We start from the raw sequence: 12263 nt of genomic DNA, 5'->3' as shown, positions 1-12263 counted from the left end.
TTATCCAAAATTCGAAGACACAGTGATGTACAAGATGGATGCAGAAGTGCATGAGACACTTCCTCGATGTTGCCAAACATGTGAGTGGATACGTCCAATTCTGATTGTTTAGTAGCATGTATTGTTGTTGAAGCACAGACTATTAATTTCAGGACTGTATCTTATAGATGTACATCCAAGAAGTGGACAGTTATAGGCAAGCAGTGATTCCTTATCACAATATTCATAATAATGAGTTTAGAAATAAATACTAAAAATTATCAGCCACCTGCAAGTTTATCAGTAGTTAGTATAGCCAAGTCAACTGTGATATAGTTAGAACCTATGATGTCAAATTGTTCAAATTAGTACACAAACCTTTATGTGGTCATTTGTAAAGACATCAAAAGTGTATTGTTTTATGAAAATGAAAGTAGCATAGCAGTAAATCTGACTGACAAAGATCACACAAAGACAAGTATCCAGACATCTTGAATGTGTAAACAGCACATTTCCAAATCCTTCTCAGTAAAGTTTGCTTTTCATATGACACAGACTAGCAACCTAGAAATGAGTTGACAACATGGAAAGAGAGGACGTTAGGATACATTCTGAGACATCGTTTCAAACTTGGCATTCTCAGTATATGAACTCATGATATTTAAAACATTCTTGAGAATTTCATCCATATGTGATTTCTTTAACAAACCCACCCTCTATTTCCTCCCCCTGACTCCTCTTATACCCACTCAACTCTATGTAACCTTTTCTAAAACCCACTGAATCCCCTTAATATGACCAGTATGTATATAGGCATAGACAGAGGTGCACACACCAGCACTGAGCAGCCTTTTCTTAAAGGCTAAAGAAACTGACTTTCTTTTCCCCAAGCAGCTATATACTGCTCATAGTTCCTATGCCGAGGCTGGGGTTAATGATCCCCTCCCCCATCTATGCTGGAATTATGGATGGCTTGATCCTGTACAGGCCTCATGCAGGCACCTACAGCTGTTATGGGATCATGTATATCACTGTCTTGTATATTGAGAACACACCATTTCACAGCAGTCTCTTACCATCTCCAGCTCTTCCAACATTTATGCCACCACTTCTATAATGATCCCAGCCAGAGCCTGCAGGGAGATAGTACAACATATATGCCTATATATGTCCCACTTAGGATTGAGCACTTTACACGGTTTCTTATTTGCTGCACAATGACCAAATGTGGGTCTCAATGTTAATCACTATCTCCTAAGAAGAAGCTTTTTTGATGAAAGTAAAGACATAACAAACCTCTGTGTTTAAGGTAACTATTTAGGGGATGGAGACATGTCTCAGAGGTACCTACTGCTCTTACAGAGGAGATGGATTCTTTTACAAGTACCCACATGGCATCTTGAGATCCCATTGTTCCAGTTTCAGAGGACTAACCTTCTTCTGGCCACCTTGGACTTCTGCATTCTCATTTCACAGATAATATAGGCAAATAAATATGCATGTAAAATAAATCTTTTAAAAAGATACTTAAAAGACAGTTTGGTACTATGTTCACTTTGTAGAATAATGCTAGTAGTTCTCCCTTATGGTCTATGATCTATCTAGCTATCAGTTCTTGGCCCAGGAATGGGTTTCTGTTGTGAAGCTGCCTTAAATCAAATCAGAAAGCAATTAGTTATTCTCATAATATCCATACCACCATTGCAGTAATCTACATCTCCAACCAAGTTACGTCTACTGTGCCTTGCAGGACTGTATCTAAATAAGACTGGTCATTACCTTCTTCCCAGCAGTAATGTGCATAGTACATCCTGGCACTATGAAAGCTAGTCAATAGGAATGAAGCTTCCAAGTTACTGTCAGCTTCATTTCTCCATGTCCTATTACTCAAGTTTGTATTTTCTTCCGCAAAGGGTACTTACTATCAAGTACTGAAAAGTAACATGAGCAATTGCTATGTCCAGTGTTACTCGGTCTATGAGGCCACACTGAACAACTTGAAATGGAGATAAGCCACACTTGATAATGTGCCTTTTGTTTGAGAGCCTTTGGCATCTGTGAGAAGCGTAATTCCCCAATATATGTTAATGGTGACTCTGTTTAGACTTATTTGTATTTTAGGAAGCTTCTAGAATAATGAAGTTTCATGTGGATTTCCCAAGGTCTTTAGTATTACTTGTTCCTCATACCCCCTTGCTTCCTACTCTAATTGACAGCATGAACCTGGGAGAGTGGGCCTTAAATGAGGGGGAGTAAAGTTTCATGTAATAGCCTACTTTACTCAGAGCACCAGATAATTTATTCTCAGAGGGTTAAGAAGAACCACATGAGTAAGGTGTTCAATCACAAGGACAAGCACCAAGTGTTAAAACCATATTTTCCATAGAGGCATATGGATAACAACAGCTGAAATAAACTGATTCCTATCTGCTAGAACTGGAAGGAGCACAAAAGCTCATTCTAACAACAACTCATATTGTGGAAGAATGAAGATAAGACTTGTCTTCTTTACTCAGAGTTTCCTCACATGGTCGAGACGTCTCCTCTCACAGCTTCTTTCATGGACAACAGCACTCCAACAGTCCCAATGTTATGCTGCCCTCTCTTCCTCTTCCCTATTTAATTCTTCCTGACCCATCATTTTAGTTCTCCAGCTCATAACATGTATGTCTGGCTATTTGACCTTCCTTGGAATCTCACCACCATATAGTCATTTTCCAATTTTTTGACCTCTACTGACATCCATATTTAAGCATATGCCATGTTAATACACAGTCCAATTTTTAGGTTGTTTGTCTGTTGTTGTTTTATTTAATTGTATTTTTCATGGAAAAAGCCTAAAAGTGATTATATAACAGTGACATTGAAATTAGACGACACCCAGATCTTGGTTTCTGAATATTATGCAAAAAAAACCCTAGATTTCTTTGTAGGAATGGCTTTACTAAAAAGGACCAGAGAAATGAAGTACATGAAGAGGTTTAAACTTTCCTTAGTGTGGAATATGGACTCAAATAAGATGAGGACAAGTAAGAGGAAAGTCTATGGCAAGCAAAACCATTCTCACTGGAGAATTCTGTGGTGATTTGAACATCAGTGTGAATAAATGTTAATAATATCTAATGTTGTTTAAAAGTTAGCATCCCCCATCTAAAATGCAAATGCAAGGAAAGAAATAGTGAAATAGAAGTCACCAAGGGGACAAAACAGCAGGGTGGAAATTAATAAGAAATAGAATATAGCATCAACATATTATACTACAAATTACAGTCAGAAAAATTATTCACTGATATTTAAAATGCATATGATATATATATATATGCACATATCATGCTTATACAAAAGAAGGTTCATCTTACTAAGAAATACCCACTATGAAACTTGAGCGTGAGTAACAGAATAGATTTAACATACTCTTAAGTGAACTGAAAAAAATACATGTTCCAGATGATTCTGATGATTGTGATGATGATAGAATTAAAAGAAGTTTAAAGGGAGGAGAGAGGGCAGGGAGAAGGGACAGCAAAAAAAAATATCTTCAAATAATCTAGGTACTTGGGTAGATGATATTCAAGGTGCTTTGTTCTAGTCTATCTACAATCTTTTATAAAATTTCAAATTACAACTATAAGATATTTTCCCCCCAAATCTTTTTAAAATATAAAATATAATTGCATGGGAAAGAATTAAGAAAGGTTGAGTTTCTCAAGCCAGAACATTCCCAATAGAGCTTTATTCTCAGACTTAAGACAGTTCCTAAGAAATAAAATGGAAACCATTGGTCTTTTGTGTGTACTCTTGGATGCCAGGGTCCTGGAAGCATATATCTGTCTTAGTGGTCAACTCATGCTGTTAGCTAAGTAACTTCATGACAAAGAATACCTGTCTCCCTTTGGTACGGCATCTAGATGTTACTAACCAATAATAAGAGCCATGCAAATTTCAGGACTCCCCTGTTGGCAGCTTTTTACAAGTGTTGTCATGCATGGTTGGGAAGATCAAGGACTGCCATGTAAACACACTGGGAAAGTTCACCTGAAAGCTCATGTGAGTTTCTTCTAGACTGCCTGCAAATCAGTTTTAATTGATTTAGTTTTGTATACTTGTTTTACTATCAGCCATAAGCTGAGTGTATTTGCTTCTCTGTCACTTAGCTTAAGGGCATTCTAAAACCACAGTCAATGGATTGCCTAGGTGGCTTAGTGGATAAATGAATATGCTACTGCACCTGAAGAACACTCCACATGCCATGGCATATACATCCCCCCTACACACACATATACAATAAACAGACAAACAGACAGATAATGAATTTAATGCAATTCCAAAAGCATATTTCTAAATTCTGTCAAACATCACAGTTCAGTCAGGAAGAAAAACATTAAGATAATTTCCGTGATAAAATTTATTATAAAATTATAGCTACTAAGACTATGGAATTTTGTAAAGAGTGAAACTAGCTAGTGTAACCATATAAAGTGCTTAAACAAACCCATGCTCACACAGACTATCAGAGACGTATAGATGTAGAACAATGGGAAAGAAAATAAGCTTTAGGAAGAGAGACCGGGTTAACTAATCACCCATTGAAAATGAATTTAAATATGTCCCTTGTACCACCTATAATATTAACTCTGGATTCACTTCTTTATGAAAATATAAAATATTTGCATGCTTTTTACCAAATTAAAAGAATAATCTGATATTGAAATAGGCCATTTTATCATAAACAATGAAGAAAGTGCAAACTATAGCACACAAGAATGTATTTGGATATACTAAACTGCTGTTTGCTCAATAAAATGCACTATAAAGAAAATAAAAAGGCACAAAATGGGGGAAATACTTGGGATAAATAATAAAGATGGGAATTAAAACACTCAAAACATTGTAACTTCTGGAAACAATCCTAGTGTTAGCTTTTTAAAAAAGGCATTTAAATTTATACCGTGCAATCCCATCCCAAGGAATTAAAATATAACATTGAATTTTAAAAGGATTCAAATCTTAGCAAACCATATGTAATAAATTTTGATTATTTTATCAAAACTGTATATGTTGAAGAATGTACTATTATTTAAGGATGCATACATGTGCAACAAAGGCATAAAATTCATACAATCACAAATAATCAGAATGCAGACAGTAATAACCACCAGAGCAGTGAGAGGTTCTGAAAGAGGAAGATAGAGAGAGAAGAAATCAACATGGAAGTGTAGCTTTTCAAGGTAAGCTGAGTGACAGGTTCCAAAATGTTTATTTTATTGCTATGCTTTGCATTTTACATATTTTGAATGCACTGCTTTCTAAGTATCATTGTTGCATTGATATTATAAATGATGCTTCTAAGTTAAACAAAAACAAAAATAAATACCAGCGATAGATGCCAAGGCTATCAGTGGACACGTGTGTCTGCCAGCATATCACTATTGGTAGCTTCCTGCCCACTAAACCAATGCTTTCTTCATTTTGAAAATCTTTCAGAAACTTTTGTTTGCCTTTTAATGTAGGACAGTAGCTGTATACTAGCTTCATTTTATTTGTATGTCTCTATCTCTCTGTGTCTTTCTGTCCCCTAACCCCCACCCCTGTGTGTGTGTGTGTGTGTGTGTGTGTGTGTGTGTGTGTGTGTGTGTGTGTCTGTGTGTGTCTGTGTGCCTGTGTGTCCATGCATGACCTCTCAGCAAAGTGTAAGAGGTCACAGAAACCAAAGACATGGGATTTCCCTGAAGTTAGAGTTACAAATGGTCATGTGCCTCCTGGCATGGGTGCTGGAAAATGAACTAAGGTCCTCTGGACTCTTAACTACCAAGTCATGTAACCAGCCTCCAGTATTTCCAGTATTTCATTTATCTTTGACTGAACTAAAATAAGAGCAAACATCAGTATTTTTTTTTGTATTTCTATGTCCTTTTAATTTTATAATCTCCCACTTTTAAAAGTTACCACAAATTCATTGGATAAAGAAAACTATGAAACACAAATGAATAAAATTGAGCACAAGTGTATTTTTCAAGTTTAATATGAATTAAGACATTTATTTATTTATTTATTTATTTATTTATTTAATAAAATAGAGAAAGGTTAACCAAAGGAGAAACAACATGATCTGAAAAGGAGACATATGCTAGATAAAACGCAGAGTAAAATTATCTTCAGGTAAATAAAGGGCTTGGACGTGGGGCAGGGAAACCAGGGTGATGGGGACCTCAAACTATGCTCATGAGGCCCAATTTGATTAGACAAGTGTCTGCTGGTCTGTAGGATGATGTCCTGCTGAGGTTGTTCAGCCACTCTGCTTCTTTGACCTTCCAGAGAAAATTGTGTTGTCTTATCATTTTTAACTCTGCTTTTATTCCCACAAGATGATAGATGATGATGACATACATACATACATACATACAGACAGACAGACAGACAGACAGATAGATAGATGAAAATATAGTTATGATTACCCATTTTCATTTAGATACTCAAAAAGGCAAAGAAAACATCTTCCCATGAGGAGCATGATTCTTGTCTATGTGAAAATTGCAGTTTTCTAGATCTAAGACTCTCATCTAGAGCTCACTTGCTTTTTGTAACCATGGTTTTCCAAGGCTCTGCATGTAAATGCAAAAATAGGATACTTACTTTAATAAAATAAAACCTGACAAATAACTCACATTTGCATCTTTCAGTGAAAGCTCAAAATTTGCAAAGCACAATGCTTTAGAGTCTGGTGAACACATCCTTCACATAATGAGGTCCCTTGGTACAGGGTCCCTGACATTCCCCTCTCCCAAGGTGACTCTCTAGGTGCACAGGGAAAACTACCAAGAATCTTTTGAAGTTGCTTCTTAGATAACCTTTCTTGGGCACCAAAATCTCTTATCTCAAATGGAAAACATCTCATATCCAATGATCCCTCCCCTCCCGCACGTCATACTATGCATGGCCTTTCATCCTGCGACTGACAGTACGGCATGTGGACCAACCACACTCAGATGCCTTCTTTCATGCCTCCAATTTATGAGTATTTGTGAACTATGAGCCACATCTTCCACATCTGCCTTTATCATTCTATTAAGACACAGATTCATAGGGAAAGATGTAAGTGAAATTTGGGCTAAGACATCAGTGGTTAAGATGGAGTCATAGGAGAAATAAAATACACACATCGATTTTCTAGTAAAAAGTTCAAATTATACAAAGTGGAGAAGGATGGTGATATCTGTAGATACTTGTTTTTCATTCTTTACTTTTTATGTATTGCCTTAAAATTTCCCCATTCTGTTAATTGCAGTAAATCATGACCCTCTGAGATTAAGAATTAATCTTAGCTAATAAACAATGTGACTCTGCTACTTGCCAGCTATGATTCTTTTATATTTACATCTTTCAACAATTCATATCCCAGAGAGATACAGGTATAAAGGTGTTCAAAGTATATTCACAGTGACTTACCAAGCTATAAGCAATGGCATCAAGCAACTTTCCCTATCAAGAAATGGTCTGTGGCATCCAACATAGCACTTAAGTTGTTTGCATGCTCACCTACTTTCCTTTTGTACAGCACTCAGACGAGCTGAAGCCCAACTATGCATTGATTTTGTTTGTTTGTTTATTTCTTTGTTTGTTTTTATTGTTTTTGCAGCTTATTTTAAGAAAAATAGCTAATTCATGAAAAACTTGATAAGTTAAACATTTTTAAAGGCACTAAAGGAGAGTACCTTTAAAATTTATCCAATAGTAAATCATTTTGTAGTATTGCCCATTTGCTTTAATTCCAGCAAAATGTTCTTTTGGAAAGCAAAACTGAATCTTTTAGAACTAACCTCTCATAATTATACTTTGGTTATTAATAGAGGATGTTAAGGCTACGAGAGAAGATGCTCTATCAATATAGTTCAATTACATGTTAATAACGAGGTACTTCTGGCCAATGTTTTAAAGACATAGTTTCAATGTTAAAATGTAACTCAATTATTTACTTGCTTGCTGTTGCCGTGGCATAGACACTAGGGAAAAATGGAGATTAAAACATTATGCTTTCTGTTTCTTGAGGAAAATGTCACCGTTGTACTCTGGCTTTCTGCTTCCTAGAGGGCAATTTCTGTGGTGGATATATAATGACTATTCAAGGAAATGTTCATGTTCTGCACTGTACTGGTCACACGGTATTTACAAACTGTGAGAACGCTTGGTCCCTGTTTAGTGATGGGGACAGTTGCAAGATAAAGTTTTGTATAATGGGAAGAACAATAAAAAAGAATCAAAATATATGAATATGGGTCTTAGTTTAAGCCTCTGACATCTATGTGTCCATGTGCAATTCCCTAAACAAAACTGAGAGGATGATCTCAAAGTTCTCACCTCAAAGAATCAGCAATCGTGTCCTTATACATGAGATGACAATGGAATGAAACACATACATGTGAATATCTTTCATGATTTCAAAGGTACAATAATAAGATAATAGCAACACATAAATTAAAACAGTAAAATAGTCTTCACTACTCACATAAGCAAGGGTATATAGATGGGAGTGAGCAGGAAAATGTTTTACAAAGAACATGACTTGCTTAGTTTTGAAGAATAAGTGGTATCTAGGGAAGAGGAACAAGGAGCAGCTTCAACAGGAGCATCAGAGGCAAAGACATAGAATGAAAGAAACAGTCTATCAGTGACAGTAACCACAGCTCCACCCAACTTTAGATGCCCAAGAAAGAGTGGGTAGCCACCAAGACTGTACACAAAACTGTGTATTCAATGTTTTAAAAATTACAACTCATTTTATATTTAACAATATAAATGTTTTTATGTCAACAGTGCTATGATGTTATCATCACTACATCCCTACAAGGGATGTAGAAATTTGTCTTAAAGATGTTTAGTATTTGTTCAAGATAAGACAACACATGACAGAAGAGTAAAATGATTTATATAACATTCAGCTCCAAAAACCACGCAGTTTCTTCATACTGAGAACACTGGACCAATCCCCCAGGCTCTACTCCTCAAAAAATAAATATGGATGGGAAAATAAATAAAAAGAAAGCTGTGGTAGAAGAATGACGCCAAATTTTCCAGTCCACCATTATACCCTGTTGGTAACAATAATATATGCTCTTTCTTAAATAGCATTCAGGATATAATGAAATAATAGAATCACACGTCGGTGAGTGAGCTCACTTCCCAGGGTTTTTCTAACTTCTATGAGTATCAGCTCACACTCTTCATTGTGCTCCTAGCACTGTATCTACTAACCCTGAAAGGTAATGTCATAGTTGTGACTATCATCTGTCTTGAGTGTCACCTTCACACTCTCATATATTCCTTTCTCAGCATGATGTCAGCTTCAGAGATTGTACACACTTGTCGTTATGCCAAGAATGCTCTTCAACCTTTTCGGCCTCAATCAGCCCATTTCCTTGGCAGGCTGTGCCATTCAGATTGTGCTTCTTCTGTCACTTTGGCTATCAACAATTGCTTCTTTCTTACAACTATAGGTGTGACTATTATGTGGCTATTTGCAACTCTTTGAGATACTCAGTCATCATGAACAAGTAGCTGTGCCTCCAGCTGGTATGGGGAGCTTATAGAATAGGTCTAGTTGTAGCAATGACACAAGTGCCAGCTGTATTCAGGCTGCTATTCTGTACCACCAAAGTGACTCTCTTCTGTGATATCTGGCCTGTGATGAAGCTCTCCTACATCAATACCACTGTCAATGAAATCCTGACTTTGATCATTAGCATGTGGGTGATTTTGAATTCCATGAGCTTTATTTTTTTTTAAGCCTATGAGTGTCTGATTACTGTTTATAGTTACAGTATATATAGAGAGAGCGAGAATATTCACATTGACATACATATACATTATGTATATATATAATTTCTATAACTTCTATGTTGTTTAAAAGAATATAGTCACAAAACAACAACATTTCAATCATTTTCTACAATAGACACACTTTGTAAAATTTTCTGCTTTCTCTCATCTCCATTGTCTTCAAAATTAAAACACAATTTTGCCTGAGGAAAATATAATACCCAATGTAATTTAAAATGAAGAAAAGGAAAAAAATCATGAAAAATAAAAATTAAATATGTATATTTCATTTGAATAATTTTTTTTCTTAGATATTTTATTTATTTACATTTCTGATGTCATCTCCTTTCCCCATTCCCTATCCCCAGAAACCCCAATCCCATCTCACCTCATCCTTTTTGCTTTTATACCATTTTAATTACATGCAAGTATTAAGGTCAGTTCTAGGTTGAGGAACTAGCAATACAAAAAATGCAAATAGTAAAATAACAAGCAAGACAATAAACACAAATAGTCAAAGAACAAGCAAGGCAATAAATAAAGTTCCATGAATACTCCCGTGATCACTGTTTCTAAGGGCTTATCAGGATAACCAAATTATCTGAGCCTACTTCCCTGTCCTAGCCCAAAGTTATTTTCATGTCTGAAGCCTATTTCTTTGTTCTAGCCTAAGATTTAGATTCCTGCCTGAAATTACTTCTTTGTTCTAGCCTAAGATATAGATTCCTGCCTGAAATTACTTCTTTGTTCTAGCCTAATATTTAGATTCCTGTGTTAAGGCTCTTTTAATTGTCAAGTTAAAATTACGTTTGTTTCTTCTATAGTATTTAATTTAAGTTGCATTAATTGTACACCTTCTAATTGCATCAGTGTGTTGAAACCTGGCATGTCAGTTATGGAGGTCTATCAACCAGCTTTTCTTTTATTGCCCTGAGTATTACAGAACCTTGGTATTCTGAAAAAAGCTTACAAGTACTAGAAGAAGTGAGTCAGGCTTTAAGCAGAAGCAAGAGGGTAGTGGGCTTGATTATTGCTGGTACAACAGCTTTAATTACACAAAGCTAGCACCATTGCTTCTGCAATTGCTTTGACACAAGAAGTTAAGACAGCTACTTTTGTTAATCATTTAGCAAAAAATGTTACTAACGTGTTGAATATACAAGAGGATTTATCCTATACAAATTATTGGAAGGAGGTTCAGCGTTCAAGAGTGAGGAGCCATCTCGAGTGTCATGCCAAATATCATTGGATTCATGTTAGTTTTAAAATTTACAGTGATAGTCATTGTAATTAGAAAAAAGTTTAAAGACACTTGCAGTGTATTTAGCATAGTTCTAACACCTCTCTGGATGTTTTAACTTTACATAGTAAGATTATGAATTTAAAGAATGCTACTCTGCTGAGCATTGATGAGGTAGATACTGCTGATAAAATTACCCATGGCCTGAGATCAGTATTTCTATTTTGGTCATGCTTTAAGAATGGCATATATAGCTTGATCATGCTAGCATTTTTTTGTCTTGGGAATACTTTTATTCCTGCCCATAGTGTTAAAGCTTGTCTTTAACAACATCAACATGTAGGCAGTGAAAGTACATGGCTTGAATCTGAAAATGAATCCCAGACAGAGTTATGAAATTAACAGACTGGCAAACAAGGACAGGTAAGATTCTGCACAGAGCCTTACCAACCTAAGACAGAAGTGCATTGCTTTTGATAATGTATATTGTGTGACAGGTAAGGAAGCCATTCTTATAAGAATGACTTAAGATAGAATCAGTCTTGTCTATGAAATAAAAAGTTGGGAGAGGAGGAGAGCTTTTGGGCTGCTTGGCAAGAATCTGACATTGGCCAAGGTCAAGGAAAAGGGCTGCTTGACAGGAATCTGACATTGGCCATGAACTTTATTTTTATCTCCTACATCCTCATCATCTCCACCATCCTCAATCCTGCTTGTGCCTCTGCTGAGGGAAGGCAGAAGACCTTTGCAACATGTGCTTCTCATATCACAAGGGTCATTATCCATACTTCCATTGCCTACCCAAGTCAAAGAATACCAGGGATGAGGACCAACTGATCTCTGTGACCTACACTGTCATCACACCCTTCTTGAACTCTGTGGTATCCACCTTAAGGAACAAAGAAGTCAAGGATCCTTTGTGCAGGTCAATGGGCAAGAAACTTTCCTGATAGTTTATGCCAATTTCAAACAGAGTCATTTAAGATTTTTTAGGAATTCTCAAGGAAGACATAGCACAGAGTTAACATTCATGATCCCATTAAGCAATGACTGCATGACAGGAGGCGAGAACAAGAGCTCTACAAATTCAACCACTTGAGGAAGTGAGACAAAACAAGCACATGTCTCACAAAAGAGTAATAAAGCACTCACTTTTGGAACTCACTGGTGTTGGGAAGTACATTAGCCTGTTAAAGAATAAGCAGGAGAGCAGAGAAAATGAGGGGAGGCT

The 12263-nt window shown here is 36.2% G+C and overlaps 1 pseudogene; it reads left to right on the top strand.

Annotated features, from left to right (window-relative positions):
* The first annotated feature begins 9115 nt into the window (after positions 1 to 9115).
* Positions 9116 to 11982, top strand: LOC114636554 (annotated as a pseudogene).
* Positions 11983 to 12263: the final 281 nt, after the last annotated feature.

This window comes from Grammomys surdaster, unplaced genomic scaffold (genome assembly GCF_004785775.1).
Source record: "Grammomys surdaster isolate TR1022 unplaced genomic scaffold, NIH_TR_1.0 124525, whole genome shotgun sequence".
In the NCBI taxonomy this organism is placed as follows: Eukaryota; Metazoa; Chordata; class Mammalia; order Rodentia; family Muridae; genus Grammomys; species Grammomys surdaster.
The sequence above is the reverse complement of the archived record's forward strand: the minus strand, read 5'-3'. Positions and strand labels throughout refer to the sequence as shown.